Consider the following 15326-nt stretch of genomic DNA (forward strand, 5'->3'; position numbering starts at 1 on the left):
TAAGTATAATACCCAATAAGACCGTTGAATACATTCAGAAAATAGCATAAAAAGCATCTATCTCTTTGTTTTATATATAAAAGTTAGGGGAAACCTAATAAACTCTTTCCTTAAGTTGTTTTTCTTGCTACCACTTACACCACTGGGAAACCCACATTTCCTGTTCTTCCCTCCAGCACAGCTTCCTGGAGACACAGCACACATTTTACACATGTGCAGGAATTTTGTACATTCATTTACCTCTTATTTAGGCACAGCTATAGGCCCTTCATAGAGGGGACAGTTACTGCCTCCTGCTTTTATTAAGATCCACTCTACAAGCATTTATTGAACACCCACAATGCTCCAGTTACTATGCTAGAACCTGTTGGGGTAAAGGATAAAGACGAGAAGAACCTTTGGATATACGAGTACAGAAGGTGGAGGAAAGAGATGGGTGGAGAGCTTATGTGCAATGAGCACCTAGCAGGTGGCATTATTGGCAGAATAGCTGTCATTTAAGCTAAGTCTTGACAGATCATAGAATTCACTATGCAGAGTCTGGGGAGAGGATAAAAATGTTAGACTATATGGTGATCAAAGGGTCTCTTAAAGCACAGTTATAACAATGCCAGCATCTAACGGGAGAAAAGTCCATTTTACTTGCTCTGGAGTCTTAAGCCACTAGACAGAGTGCACGCTGAACAGAACTGTAACCCTCGCGAATAAAACGGCCACAGTGACAGCAATGGGTAACTGCGGCAGCCGCAGAGCCGCAATTACTCTGAAACTGACTGGGGTACAGAAGATTTATAGGGACAACTGGTGAAACATCGTAAACTCTGAGAAGCTGCGATTTTCAGACTTCCAGTTCATCCTTGTCACAAACCCAGCTTGTTTTTTTTTTCCAACCCAGAGTGAAATCTGCAATCAGAGGCCCAATTAGCTTCTGAAGAAAGAGGGCGGGGGATGGGAGTAGGGGGGAGACGAAGGGGCGGGGGAAGTAGGTCTCCGCTGCGGATCTACTTTGGCTCCTCCCAGGTCCTGCAAGGCTCAAACTTCGCCACACAAAACATGGCGCCCATGAGGTTCCTCTCCTCGTTTTATCTCACATTCGCCTCTTGGCCACACTCAACATGGCCCTAACCGAAGGTTGCATTCCTCTGGCTCCGACTCGGGACAGTTCTCGCGAGGTTTGCCCGGACCCTGACTGCTCCCGCCCTGCCTCGCGCCGCCGCCACAGCCAGTGCCGCCGGCGCCGCTCCTCCTCCGTGTCAGTTGTTGGGCTGTAATGGCGACTGGGCCGCCGCTGCCGAAGTGACTCCCGGGCGGGGGAGCCGGGCCAGACCTGCGCCAGAGGGAACTGCAGAGAGCCGCAGCTCAGGGGGTGGCTTGCTGTGGGGGAGGGGAGGCAGCCTTTCTGCCTCTCCTTCCTTCTCTGCAGACCGGCGGATCCCGGGAGCCGGTGCGAGGCGGGCAGCCGGTGCGTCCCCGGAGCGGGGAGGCCAGGCCGGGCAGCCCTGGGGCCGGTCGGGGCGGCGTCACTGCACCCTCCGCCAGGCCCCGCGGGATGCACCGTAGGGGCCGAGGGCGGAGGCGACACTCTCAGGTGAGCTGCGGGGGGACCTGGCTAGGACCGCGGATGCTCGCTGAGCCTCCGCTGCCTCTGTCCGCGGTCCCGGGTCCGCGGCGGCGGCGAGAGAGGCGGGGCGGGGCGCGGGGAGCCCTGGCCCAGCCTGGCGTCCCCCTGAAGGAGCCTCCCTGGGTCCTGAAGCTTTGCTAGGAGGGCCATTCTGAGACCTGAGTTTCAGGGTTCACCGGTGCCTGCCGTGGACGAGATTTCCTTCTTTCCCTCCAGTGCCTGACCGCCCCCCCCACGCCCCCCCACCGCCCCTCCTCTCTTCAGGAAAGATGTGAGATACACTCTTGCCTTTGGTCTGCGGAACAGTGTCCCTTGTTCATTTGGAGATCAGGCATATTTTGGGAAATTCCGGGGAACTGGCTACAGTGGCAAGGATGACTAGTTTCTGTTCCTTTTTGGTGGGAATAAACATTCTCAAGTATAGGGAAAACTTTGATCTTCTGCTTCTCTGGCAGCTGCTGAATGTAGTCTATTCATTTATTCACAAGTGGTGGAGGGGGAGATTTAAAAAGCTTGTACGCTTTGTAAATTGTCAGTTTTCTCCCCCGCCCTCTTCTAAGTGTAGCCTAACATGCTAAATGACATTTAACTAATGTCACAAACATGGGTTGGATTTTGACTGGCTTTTCGGATAGGAAGTTTGCACATAGGTATAGATTTTGATGTGGTTTTGGTGTAGCAGCAAGTCCTCCATATAGGAAAAAAAATGCGTTGTCAGGAATAGTGATCAGTATCCATGTCTGTACTCCACCTGATTGTTTTGTTTTGATGGTGATCCTTGTTTTGAGTTTCGAAAAGTCGTTAATGGTTATGTTGCCATGTTAACGATACCTCCTCCAGTCTTGTCTTTTAAAGGTTTTAAAAGAATGGCTATTTTAGGCAAATCTAGTAACTGGAAAAGGTTTGTGGAAGCAATGATAAACTCCTCTCCAATAAACATTTTCGTAGTTTAAAATATTGTTTTTAAACAAGGCAACGTGCTGCTGTTAATCATAACATGAGATTGTGACTTTGGGGGATTGTTTGTTAGACCTGTGGTAGAAGTTGCCTTAAGCCCATGGGCATGTAATAATTAGTTTTGGTGTGCTAAATTGACAAACTCCATTCAGTGTAATGAAATCTGAACTGTTGAACTGTCAATGCATTCAATTTAAGATACTTTAATCAGAAAAATAAACACAAAACTAGGATACATTGTATGTGTGGATAAATACATGTGTATCTCATCTTTGCATAGTGAGTAGTAGCGGGGCATGTGTTTGTAATGATGGTTAGTTATAATATGTAAAAAATTTTCATACATATGTAGAAGAATTTCTCTGATTCTCTAAGATATATTGGAGTATAGTGTTATGTAAGAGTGTTAATACTTGAACAACCAGCCTCTTGTTGGGTAATCAATGAATTATGAAGTTTAGAATTTTTTTTTAATGCTCTAGTTGCTAGTCTCCTGTCCATTTTATAACACTTTTACCGAAGAAAGGAAGATGAAGTCACTGTCTAATAAATTTTGTTGTTAGTTAAATAGCTGTAAGTTACTGTTGGAGTAAAAAGAAGCTGCTGCTAAAATAACTTACATCATTTTTTGGTGTGCTTCCACATAAATTATCTTATTTAGGCCTCATAGCAATTTTATAAGGTAGATTTGACAAATGTTTTTATTTTGCAGTTGTGGAAATTGACAGGGAATAAATAAATAACAGGAAAGTTCATTTATTTATGTGAATGATGCTGTTATTTCCACAGATGATCAAAGACTTTAAAATTTTTATTTACTTCATTGAGATGTAATTGACATATTAGTTTCAGGTGTATAACAGTGATTTGATCTTTGTATATATTGTGAAGTGATCATAAATCTAGTTAACATCCTAGGATTAGTATCACCTAAAATTGGATATTAATATAGATATTTCTGGGATTTGTTATCTTTTTACATCTAAAAGAAGTTATTTTTTCTTCCTTTTGGTAAGCCAGAAGTTCCTTATATTGATGACTGTCAGTTCTTTAAAAACATTAGTATTTTCATAGCATTGGGTTAATTAGTAACAAGTCATGAATTATTGTAGTGAATTGCTTTACTTCTATATGTACTTTTTGGTCGAACAGTGTTCTTAAGAAATTATAGTTAATTTGTCATCTTTCATTTTGTTTGGATACTGAGAGTTCTGTCATTTTTAGTATTTCAGATAGTTTATATTTTTGTTTAATTGAAACAGATATTCAAGCCACAAGCAGCGTAACTGAAAAGTATTGACATCTTGGTGATTTTATTATAGAATCGATGATTTAAAAAGTTAACTTGCCGCCTATACTTGTGATTGCTATTTTTGCCTTGTGGGGCAAGTTGTGAAGTAATTTTCTTTACTGGCTTTTTTTTCCATGTCAATTTCTAATGTCACAAAATAGCTTCTCAAACCTGAGTTATTCTTTTTTTGTGTTAGTATTTTTTTGTTCCGTGAGCACATATAACTTCACATTTGCTAGTGGTTTCTTTGGGTTATTTGCCTTTCTCATCTAGTCTGTAAGTTTCATGATGGCAGAGATTGTCTATCAACTATTGTGCACCTGGTGCCTAGCACACAGAAAAATAGTCAATAAATATTGGCTGAATAAACTGACTAGAGAGTGGTGTTGGTATAGTATATAAACGAAGTAAAACACTAGTTCATGGTTCCTAGGCACACATCCGCTCTTCTTAGGAATATACGCCACAGGTAAATTCAGCTTTGCTAGGTAGCAGGGGAATGACAGCCTGGGATTAAAAGATACTGAGAATAAGCCACAGGTAGATCCTGAAAACTTTATTGACTATTTTAATGATTTGCCTAGATGTTCTGGCAGTGGTTATTGTAATTTAAAGGAAATGGGAGCTTTAAGACCCTGACCTGTTACACTAGTACTGTAATTACAGGCTTTAATAACTTTAAGTCACTTCTTAATTACAGCATTGGGAGTTTTAAATCTTAAAGGCTAGCTAGTCCAATTCCCACGTTTTATACATAAGTAAATAGAGGATCATATAGAGGAAATATCTCACCCATAGTTGATTTCATAACCGAAGACTCCACTATGCAGACTCTACTATATTTGTTTAATATGAAGATGATTATCAAATCAGAGGGTAATTGTGATCAACCAGCAATCTCTTCTCTATAAGAAGAAATTGTATTAGTTGAAGACTCAAAAGAGGTCTCACTTTTCATGAATTAAAAATATTTTTTAACTTAAATATGAATCTCAACCCTCTTCTCTGTCGTTGGGACTTTAACATGGTACAGCTGTTTCTGGAAGGAAATTTGGCATTTCCTATCAGAATTAAAGCTGCACATATTATTTGGTAGAGTCATTTCTTTTTTAGAAGTTTACAGAAATTTTAATACAGAAGCACAAGAACACATCTATAAGGATGTTCATTTTAGTATTATTACAAATAGATGTCTACAACATTTATAAATAGCAAAAACGTGCTAAATGTCCATTGGTTAAGGGAATAGTTAAAATTGCAGCATATTTATGCTGTGTCGTATAATACAGTCGTTAACAGATTGAGGGAGAGCGATACTTCATGAGAAGTAACTGAGTGTTTCTTTGAGCGCAAGGATCATGCAGCCTATTTTCTGGGATCACATCCTAACCATTTATTAGCTGTGACCATTAGCAGCTTACTTAAACTCATCTGTAAAGTGGATATAATTATAGTTCTCACCTGCCAGAGCTGTTATGAGAATTAAATGAGTTAATGTTTAAGCCCTAAGTAAGCACAGAGAACCTGCCTGCCAGTGCAGGAGACATAAAAGGCATGGGTTCGATCCCTGGGTCTGGAAGATCTCCTGGAGGAGGGCGGCATGGCAACCCACTCCACTATTCTTTTCTGGAGAATCCCCATAAACAGAGGCGCCTGGTGGGCCACAATCCATAGAGTTGTAAAGAGTCAGACATGACTGAAGTGATTTAGCATGCATGCACACAAGTCCTACATAGATATTTGCAGTTACTGTTATATTCTGACAGGGAAGAATGTTCATGATATAATATTGAGTGAAAAATGTTAGTTGCACTAACTGTGGAATGAACAGTTAAAACTGTGTAAAACAGTGTAAAACAAAACATAGTGTAAAAACATAGGCTCTGTAAGGGATAGACATTAAACTATTAGTTTGTTTATGGCTGGGAGAGTAGATGACTTTCTTTTCTTTTCCTTTAGACATTTTTGTGTTGTTAATTGTAAGTTCCACTTTTTATCATTTTTGAAACTTTTTTCTGAAAATAATATTGAGGCAGAATTCTCTATTATACAATCATATAAAGGTATTTTTGAATATAGTTTTTCAGAGAGCTACAGAGTTCATTCACAGAATATCACATGATTAGATTCTATTTTAAAACTTTTATTAATGGAAAGTTAAAACTAATCTATGAAAATTTCTAGTGAGTGTATTTATTTTTCTTCTCACCTTGTGACCTTACCTATTATTTCTTAATTTACAAAGTAAGCACAAAGACTGGATCAGTGTTTCTTAAACCTTGGATCCCCAGGCCGTGCCGTGATGCCATGAGGTACCTGGGAGCACCGAAGTAAAATTTCATGGGCTCTGTGAAATGTTTCTAAATTCTTGAGGGAAACAGTTACAGTTGACAACTGTAGGTTCAGTTCAGTCCAGTCGCTCAGTCGTGTCCGACTCTTTGCGACCCCATGGACTGCAGCACGCCAGGCCTCCCTGTCCATCACCAACTCCCGGAGTTAACTCAAACTCATGTCCATTGAGTTGGTGGTGCCATCCAACTAGCTCATCCTCTATCGTCCCCTTCTCCCCCTGCCTGCAATCTTTCCCAGCATCAGGGTCTTTTCAGATGAGTCCCCTCTTCGCATCAGGTGGCCAAAGTATTGGAGTTTCAGCTTCAACATCAGTCCTTCCAATGAACATTCAGGACTGATTTCCTTTAGGAGGGACTGGTTTGATCTCCTTGCAGTCCAAGTGACTCTCAAGAGTCTTCTCCAACACCACAGTTCAGAAGCATCAATTCTTTGGCTCTCAGTTTTCTTCACAGTCCAACTCTCACATCCATACATGACCACTGGAAAAATCATAGCCTTGACTAGATGGACCTTTGTTGACAAAGTAATGTCTCTGCTTTTTAATATGCTGTCTAGGTTGGTCATAACTTTCCTTCCAAGGAGTAAGTGTCTTTTAATTTCATGGTTTCAGTCACCATCTGCAGTGATTTTGGAGCCCCCCAAAATAAAGTCTGCCACTGTTTCCACTGTTTCTCCATCTATTTGCCATGATCTTAGTTTTCTGAATGTTGAGCTTTAAGCCAACTTTTTCACTCTGCTCTTTCACTTTCATCAAGAGGCTCTTTAGTTCTTCATTTTCTGCCATAAGGGTGGTGTCCTCTGCATATCTGAGGTTATTGATACTTCTCCAGGCAATCTTGATTCCAGCTTGTGCTTCTTCCAGCCCAGCGTTTCTCATGATGTACTCTGCATATAAGTTAAATAAGCATGGTGACAGTATACAGCCTTGATGTACTCCTTTTCCTATTTGGAACCAGTCTGTTGTTCTGTGTCCAGTTCTAACTGTTGCTTCTTGAGCCGCATACAGATTTCTCAAGAGGCAAGTCAGGTGGTCTGGTATTCCCATCTCTTGAAGAATTTTCCACAGTTTATTGTGATCCACACAGTCAAAGGCTTTGGCATAGTCAATAAAGCAGAAATAGATGTTTTTCTTGAACTCTCTTACTTTTTCAATGATCCAGCGAATGTTGGCAATTTGATCTCAGGTTCCTCTGCCTTTTCTAAAGCCAGCCTGAACATCTGGAAGTTCACAGTTCACGTATTGTTGAAGCCTGACTTGGAGAATTTTGAGCATTACTTTGCTAGCGTGTGAGACGAATGCAATTGTGTGGTATTTTGAGCATTCTTGGGCACTGCCTTTCTTTGGGATTGGAGTGAAAACTGACCTTTTCCAGTCCTGTGGCCACTGCTGAGTTTTCCAAATTTGTTGGCAGATTGAGTGCAGCACTTTCACAGCATCATCTTTGGAATATTTGGCATTTTTGAGACCACTGATCAAACCATTAGTTTGAGATACTGTACTTGAGATTGTGCTCCTTTCCTTTGGGTGTCTTTTGAAGACAGTGTGTCTTCAAAAAGGTAGAATTTGCTGTATGGCTCAGGAAACTCAAGCAGGGGCTTTGTAAATCTAGAGGGGTAGGATGGGGAGGGGAAATGAGAGGGAGGTTCAAAAGGGAGGGAATATATGTATACCTATGGCTGATTCATGTTGAGGTTTGACAGAAAGCAGCAAAATTCTGTCAATCAATTATCCTTCAATTAAAAAATTAATAAAAAAAAAAAAAGCTAGGTTTTGGTGGTGGTTTTGACTAAAAGTAGTTCTGTGCAGAAATCAGTGTGAAACAGTAAATCAAAATGGCTGTATCCAAAGTGATTTCAAGGTTTGAAAAATTGTATTATCTATTAGGTGCACACATCCCATTAATAGGTAATTGTGGTTATTTAGTAATTAAGATATTTCTTTTAATTTGATATGTGTTTTTCAAGCAGCTAATAAGTTGTTAGGCTATAAATACTTATTAGGTTGTACGGACCTAACTGCCTAATAAATGGGACTATTTCCATTAAATATTTTTTTAGCCTATGGTCACTGTGAAAAATAACTGAGACACTAAAGATTCTGTGAACTGAGAAAGCTTGGGAACCTCATGAACTGTTTGACTGGGACACCCACAGTATAAAATAGATTTTCCATGGGAATATAATATACATAGCTACATATATATTTATATGTAAAATGAAATGGAAGCTTCACTTTAAAAATCCAACACACTCTGATATTTCAATTTAGTTTTATTTGGTTTCGATAAAAAATTCATGCTTCAACCTACCAGATTGATTTCTTTTTGATCTGCTAATGGTACCATTACTGCATATTTGAAAAACATAAGGCTAGGTGACCCCTAACTTCCAACTCTAATATGCTCTGTTCTCTATAATTAGTTATAAATGGAGTTGGACTACACTTCCATAGATACATCTCTGTTAATCTGTGTAGATGCTTCACTTTCTTGTTGAAATGATGAAACATTTAAATTCTATGGAAAAATAATGATGTAAAGGAGATCTTGTTATAGATGGAAGGATATTTTTGCAACCAGAAGAATTGGATTTATCTTTGATATGTTTGGGGTTAGGTGATTTTTTAAAAAAATAACCAATTAAATTTTTTGTTGTTGTAAGTGGACTTACGACATTTCTCCCTTTTAAAAACTAGATTTAAAAATCATGCATGAGTGATAATAGCACTGGCTTCATTTATGTTAACAGGCTTCATTTCATTCATGATTTTCATGTCTAAATTTATAAGAGTATTTTCATTTAATTTGGGGCTTATTTTAAAAGATAAAATGCATCTATATAGCTATTATTTTATAATCCTTATTTTTTAAATATATTACCATGAGAGAAATTTTTTGCTTTCCAGTGGTTAACCTGTTCATCTTATATGAAATACTTTTGGGTGTTTTTGTTTTTGTTTTCTTTTGCCCTGTTTGCATTTACGAATTGGATTCTGGTACTTATCAGTGGGACCATCATTCAGCAGACAGGTCTGGGGCACCTACTATGTGCTGTGTACTGTGCATGGACTTAGGGATATAAAGAGGAATAAAACATCATCCCCACAGTCCCATGTAAGAGACAAATATGTAAATAACTGTATGGGAGTGGGGGGTAAGAGGAAAGGTAAAGTGCTGCAGATCCACAAAGTGGGAGCGACTACACAGTGTCAAAAAGTCAGAGGCTTCCAATGAAATAAAAAATTTTTGTATTTGTTTCCTTAACAGCCTCTAAATTAGCTAAATTATTGAATATTGAAGAAAACTCTTGAAAATTATTTTTCCTTGCTTGTTTCCTCACAAGGTGATAAATGCAATCCTTACCCAGCCTTCTATACTCCAGAGGCTAGACTGCTTTAAAAAATTCAAAAGCATATCCATTGGAAAATCTGCCTTCTTTCTCAGACTCTCCTTCTCCGCAGAGTGTTAACAGTTTCTTCTGTATCAGGGACGCTTTTGTAGTGAAAATTTCATACTTTAGGGGGAAAAAAAATCCTGCCTTGCACCATAAGACATTTGTATAGGGATATATTCCTTGAAATCAGTTTAGAAGAGTAAATATTCAGAATGGATAACTAGATAGTAGGTGGAACAAAATATAGGTTCCTATTTTTAGGGTTTTAAAAATGAAAGACTGGGGTACCTTTAGTTAGGCTCTGGTTTAGCTCTTCATTTCATATCAGTGGAGGACACTGCATTCTTTGCAGTCCTTATCCAGCCTATTATATATACTCCAGAGGCCAAACTGGTATCGAAACGTTACAGTTTATTTGGATTTCCTGGATTATAGGCGGTCATTCTTCATTTGTAAAAGTAGTTGTTGAGGTTTGTATTTTATACGTGAGAAGAGATGAGGCTAATTTTCAGATCATTTGTTTTTGTATATTAGGAGAGTATTGGTTACTCTGAGAATTTACATGGAACAGTACAGGTCTGATTTAGAGCTGGAATGTTTTCCTCTTTTCCTAGCCTGGTCCTTATTAAATTTGTCCATTTTGAGACTAGATAGTATGATTATTGCAGGGTTGGTTTGGTTTTCTCAACCTTTCAGGCAGAGATGGTTGTTACATAGGGTCTGATAAAGATGAGAGAACTGAAGCAATGGTGTGGAAGTACTCCTTGGGAGAGCCAGAACAGAGTTGCATCTCTCATCTTTTATCCCCAGTACCTGGCACATGGTTGGTGCTCAGTAAAAAGTTGAGCTGAATGAGTCTATGTGACTGAATGAGAGCGCTTTCAGTAGATGTGAAAGGAAAATTTGCTGCTAGAAGATACTTGAGAATTGGCTATTTGAAAACGTCATATCTTATTTGTATATACATACAATAAGCATGGGCTTCCCAGGTAGCACTAGTGGTAAAGAGTCCACTTGCCAGTGCAGGAGATGTGAGAGATGCAGGTTTGATTCCTGGGTAGGGAAGATCCCGTGGAGGAGGGCCTGGCAACCTACTCCAGTATTCCTGCCTAGAGAATCCCTTGGACAGAAGCCTGGTGGGCTTCAGTCCATAGGGTCACAAAGAGTCGGATATGACTGAAGCGACTTAGCATGCGTGCACTCATGATAGGTACAGATCAGTGTTTCTCATACCTCTTGGTATCAAGACATGTTATACTCTTGAGTTATGGAAAATTCAAAGAGCTTTTATGTGGACTATATTTATTGATATATGTTGTATTAGAAATTTAAACATTTATCTATTTAAAATAGCCATAAACTCATATCATATTGGGCTTCCCTGGTGACTCAGATGGTAAAGAATCTGCCTGCAATGCAGGAGACTCTGGTTCCGTCCCTAAGTTGGGAAGATCTCCTGGAGAAGGGAATATTAATACATAATATTTTAAAATAAAAAAAGCTATATTTTCCAAAACAAAGAAAAAATTAGTGAGAAAGTGGCATTGTTTGGCAGTTTTCATATCTTTTTAATGCTTGGTCTAATAGAAGGTGTCTGGATTCTCATATTTGCTTCTGTATTCAGTCTGTTGTGATATATGTCATGGAGCCTTTGGGAAACTCCACTACATGCACTCTGATGAGAGTGAAAAAGACAAATAAAGTCTTAATGTTATTATGGAAATAATTATGAATTTAAAGACACCCTCAAGAGGGTCTCGTAGACCCTCAGAGATGCCTGGACCATACTCTGAGAGCTGGTGGTATAGATTATAAATTCAAAGGGTCTTAGAGGTCATATAGTGTAATTATTGACTTGTGGGTATTTCTTGCTTGTGCAACTGGAATGCGATAGGAAATACCTCGTTTGTTTTTTGGGAATAATCACGAGTTGGATTTTGGAGATGATGAGTGTGATGTGCTTTGAGATTTCTAAATAAGCAGTTGGTTATATGGGTTAGGCTATCAGAAATAAGATCTGACCATAGTTTCAGAAATCAATAACATAGGTTTTGTATCACTGTACTGCACTTGGTCTTCTTATAGTACTGTAAACTTAATTTTCAGTAGACTTGAGATTACTTCTGTTATTTATTTGCCTGAGGAGTTTTAGTGTAAATTTTACAGTGAGTTTAACTGTCATCTTACAGAGAAGCAAGTTGTTTTGTGTAAAAGTTAAAGCATAAATGAACAATACTACTTTGTTCAGACTAAAGTCAGATATCACAAGAACTAAAAAAGAAACTGTATTTGGCAGTTTACTCTATATGCATCAAGTAAAATATAAATGAAAGCTCCAAACAATGGACTCAAAAATAAAGGGAAAGGAGAGGGCTACAGAAGCAGGGGAGTAGTGTTGGGGAAGGGACAGACAGCTAACTCCCAAAGTAGCTCAGGGTGAGACTAACTTGCCAGTAGAAAATGGAAACACAGTTTCAAAAAAGCTATGATAAATGGTTTAAAAAGAATCTAGTTAAAAGTGGTATAAATAAAAAGCAGGAAAACCTATAAATCAAATAAGACTGCAACTAAAAAACTATTTGCTTGATAACAGTCATAATCTAAGGCCAACAAGGAGTTCATACTTCATGAATCACCAAAATAATGACCTCATAAGAGAAGAACAGACGTAGAGAAGACCAACCAGAGCTGAGAAATTTAAAAGAATTATATTTACGTCTTATCTTTCCCTCTTACTAGGCAGGCTAAGAGTTCATAAATAGGGGGAATGGAAAAAAAAAATTGAAAAAGTAACTTTTAGAGGAAAGGGACCTAAGAATACTTCATCTGTTTTAACATTTCCTCACTCCAGGTTCTCTCAAGAAATTTGGTAACCATCAATTACATTCTCTCTCATATGTATCTCTTGCCTTCTCTTCTCTCTGAAATCTCAGCATTTATACTTAATCTTATACTTCTTATTAGCATTTATACTTAGTCAAATCTTACTTAAACACAAAAATCCCTCAACACAACACCCTCCTCCTGCTGCCTTTTCCTTTATAGACTTCTCAAAAGAGTTGAATATGTTTTCTATCAGTGTTTAGAAGATACTTTTCAGCCCCTCTCCAAGCAGTTCCGGTGAACTTGGTACCCCCATTTCTCCACATTTAGCTCTCAGTAAAATCACCAAAGATCTCTTTATCTGTAAACCTAGTGAGCATTTTCAGATAACAGACTCTCAACCTGCTTGGCCTTTTGGCAGCATTCATCACATCTGACCACTCTCTTAACATACTCTTTTTCCTTTGACTTCTATACACTATACTCTGATTTTCTACCTCCACTCTACTTCCCTTTCTCAGTCTCCTTTGCTAGCTAGTCCTTGTCTTTCAAATCTTGAGGTGCAAGAGAGTTTAACCTTGGGCCCTTTTCTTCTCTAGTACTGTGTTTTCTCCCTGGGTGACCTTTCCTATGCCCAAAGCTGCCATCTGTATGCCAGTGACTGCCATTATATGAATGACCATTAGTGGCTTTCAGAGGTTTGAGAGAGGGAGAGATCTAGATTTAATTTCCAGTTCTGTCTCTTATTAGCTGAATGACCTTGGACTAGTTCCATTGTCTGATACTATTTCTTCATCAGTACAGTGAGTATAGGGATAGTTGCCTCATGAGATTGGAAATAATGTATGGAAAGCAATGTGCTCCTTTGGCCCACATAGAAGAGACACAGACTATGTTAGCTATGGTTATTTCCTACTAAATGCCCTCATGTTCATCTGCCATAGTGGTAGAGGTCTGTGATTTTGCTTCCTGGTTTAAAATGATTGCTGTTGTCAAGTGTTCTGGAACTTCAGGAGAGAGATGTTGTCAGGCGGTTGGGGAGTAGGATTAGTTCTCTCCACTGATGCTCATCTTTATGAGATCAACAGTGTTTTGGGACTTCAGGCTTCAAAGAGTAGATGGAAAATGATTTCTAGAGCTGTAGTTCTCAAAGCTCATATGTATTGTGATTTCTGTAGACCTTTGAAAATACAGGTTTTTTACTTCTTCTCAGATCCACTGATTCAGAATCTCTTGGGAGTAGAGCCTTGGCATCTGTTTTTAATGTATGTTATCCAGGTGATATTTCCTCTAGAACTGCTTGAGAAAGTATGCTCAAAAGACAGGAACTCCGCAGCTGCTTGGCGAAAGGCATTGCCTGGCTGCTCAGAATCTCACTTACAGTGGGAATGATTTGGAATGTAGAATTTTTGTTATTGGATTTCAGTATATATCAGAGTTCATATCTGCTGAGGATATACACTCAACATCATGATACTTCCAGAATCAGGAAATTTGATTGCTAACAGATATGGAATTCTTTTTTTTTAATTAAGTAATTAATTTTTTATTTATTTTTGACTGTGCTAGACCTTTGCTGCTCTGCATAGGCCCTCTCCAACTGTGGTGAGCACAGGCCACCCATTGCTCACCCCCCACCCCCCCAGTTGTAGAGTACAGGCTCTAGGGCACACGAGCCTTAGTGGTTGCAGCATATGGGCTCGGTAGTTGTGGCCCTCAGGCTCAGCAGTTACGGTGTGTGGGCCCAGTTGCTCTGTGGCACATGGAATCCTGCCAGACCAGGGATCAAACCCATGTCCCCTTCATTGGGATTCTTATTCACTGTGCCACCAGGGAAGTCCCAGACATGGAATTCTCAACAAGGCAGGTGTGTGTGCCAAATTGTAACCTGATAGTTTGCAGTGATGTGTGAATGTTCAGTTGCTGAGTTGTGTCTAACCCCATGGACTGCAACCCGCCAGGCTTCTCTGTCCAGTATTCCAGGGAAGAATATTGGAGTGGGTTGCCATTTCCTTCTCCAGGGGATCTTCCCAACTCAGGGATCAAACCTGTGTTTCCTACCTCTCCAGCATTGGCAGGTGAATTTTTTTTACCACTGTGCTGCTTTGGAAGCCCTCTAGTGATACCCCTCTAGTAATTCCCACAAAGTATCTGTTTAGCTGGGGCCATACCATTCCCCTTCAAAAAAACACTAAGACTTTTCATGAGGTTGAAACCATGGGTCTAGTAGTTAATCTTTGCTCTGGGTGAGTAGCTGGGAGATATGTCTTCCTTTTCTGAGTAGTTTCTCCTGTTCAGTGAATCTCGATGGCAGTGTATTATTAAGTGAAGTGAGAGTCACTCAGTTGTGTCTGACTCTTTGTGACCTTATGGAGTATAGTCCATGGAATTCTCCAGGCCAGATTACTGGAGTTGGTAGCCGTTCCCTTCTCCAGGGGAATCTTCTTAACCCAGGTCTCCCGCACTGCAGGGGGATTCTTTACCAGTTGAGCCACCAGGGAAGCCCAAGAATATTGGAGTGGGTAGCCTATTCCTTCTCCAGCGGATCTTACTGACCCAGGGATCGAACTGCATTGCAGGCCGATTCTTTACCGGCTGAGCTGCAGGAACTTATTTCTCCAATTTAACTGGTCATTACATTGTACATGTCTAGAGAGTGAATAAATGAACCTCAAATACAGTTTATACATAGTTATTGTACTGTTTTTTGACCTAATTGTGATAAGGTCTTTACTTGATTATAGCCAGAGCAATAACTTTGTCTTTTGCTCCAGTCTTCTGATTCATTGTACATTAATGATGGATGATATACTTTTATCAAATGACTCCCATTTTTTCCATGGTATTGTATATTTAACTTATTAAATGGTTAGCTGTAGCCCTTTTCTT

The 15326-nt window shown here is 39.6% G+C and overlaps 1 protein-coding gene across 3 annotated transcripts in view; it reads left to right on the plus strand.

The window, feature by feature from the left end:
- The first annotated feature begins 1415 nt into the window (after positions 1-1415).
- CEP350 (centrosomal protein 350) overlaps positions 1416-15326 on the plus strand; it is a 155339-nt gene continuing 141428 nt past the window's right edge. For all 3 annotated transcript variants that reach the window (XM_061160842.1, XM_061160844.1, XM_061160843.1), the window contains exon 1: positions 1416-1588. The gene's annotated coding sequence lies outside the window, so the exon portion shown is untranslated. The remainder of the gene's footprint in view (positions 1589-15326) is intronic.

This window comes from Dama dama, chromosome 14 (genome assembly GCF_033118175.1).
Source record: "Dama dama isolate Ldn47 chromosome 14, ASM3311817v1, whole genome shotgun sequence".
NCBI lineage: Eukaryota > Metazoa > Chordata > Mammalia > Artiodactyla > Cervidae > Dama > Dama dama.